This window comes from Aplysia californica, unplaced genomic scaffold (genome assembly GCF_000002075.1).
Source record: "Aplysia californica isolate F4 #8 unplaced genomic scaffold, AplCal3.0 scaffold00130, whole genome shotgun sequence".
Classification (NCBI taxonomy): domain Eukaryota; kingdom Metazoa; phylum Mollusca; class Gastropoda; order Aplysiida; family Aplysiidae; genus Aplysia; species Aplysia californica.
The window spans coordinates 1,089,253-1,090,658 of NW_004797400.1; positions in this window are offsets into that span (position 1 = coordinate 1,089,253).

Consider the following 1,406-nt stretch of genomic DNA (forward strand, 5'->3'; position numbering starts at 1 on the left):
GGGGGGGGGGAGTGATAGTTATTGGCTGTAAGTGTAAGTCTGAATTTAGTTGTTGTTTTTAAAAAAGTTTTTGTTGAAAATCAGACTTACTGTGCTCACCTCTCTAGCCTTAACAGCACAAAGCTAGCATATGCGTTTGTTGCCATTTTTTTGGTCCAAAAGTTGCCAAAAGTTGCCCAAAAAGTTGCCATTAATTTTCTAGCTTTCAACTCTTTGTGACGACGTGCAATATGTTGATAGAGGTAACAATCTAAAGCTCCAGAATTTCTTGTGCTCTGTTTTAAGCATTCAGAATATCATGTGTAGTCACTCACAAGGTAAAAACGTGAAAATAAAGATTTCACAATAGAATGAAATCAAAAATAGAACAGCACGGATAAATAACCACACAAATGAACAAATAAGGGCGCGTGTCCACCTCCGAAGATTCGCTGTTTTTAACCCTAAACGTGTGTAATTCAAGAAAAAGTAGGCCTACAGGATATTGCATGTAAATTATGGAATCACACACAATTGGGACTTGCCAGTGTCAATATTCGGTTTTGGTGGAGACACGCTCAAAACATATATATTTTTAAAAGGGTAGGAACAGCATTAAATTACATGACAATACGCTGTATAAACGCACACACACACACAAAAAAAAGAAAAACAATTCATCAGAACAATTTTTTGGAAAATTAACACACCAACAAATTAAAACACAATAAAAAGGAAAAAATAAAAGACAGACCGCAATATAAATAGTATGAAATGTACATGTACTTATATTCTCCGCATGAAAATAGATACACATGGACATCTCAAAACGTATCAAAATAAATGTCTAATATGCTATAAAGTAGCTTTGTTGTTTTGTCTTTTTTGAAAAGTGCAAAAATCGCCGCCGCGACGAACGCAGTTGCTAGACAAAGTCTGCTTTGACTACATCTGTATCAAGGCACCCCGGACATAGCGGGTCACAAGAGTGACAAACATGATACATGTACTGAAGAAGTAGAGGAAAAATGACGATAGTAAGTAGTAAGGATTTGGAGAAAAAAAAAGCAGCAGTTTCCTGTTGCAGTTCAAGCACAGTTATGAGCGTGACATCGATGAATCAGCCCATTTACAATTACAATAAATTCTACTGTGCATAAAAATAGGTTAATGTCCCCCATTTGGGAATGGCCTCAAGTACACTTCAGTCTGTAGCACCGTCCTTGGGGGGGGGGGGTAATTTACGCGTAGTTTAAAAAATAAAATATCAATACATGTATATTATTAAAGCCAAAAGAAATAGACGGAACAGCAGAACATATGAGCTCATGATCCTGATTGTGTCACAGCATTATATCACTTCACTCTGCCGCACGTCACAGTCAATACAATGTAGTTTCAAATTGCAAACAACGATATCTCCCAGT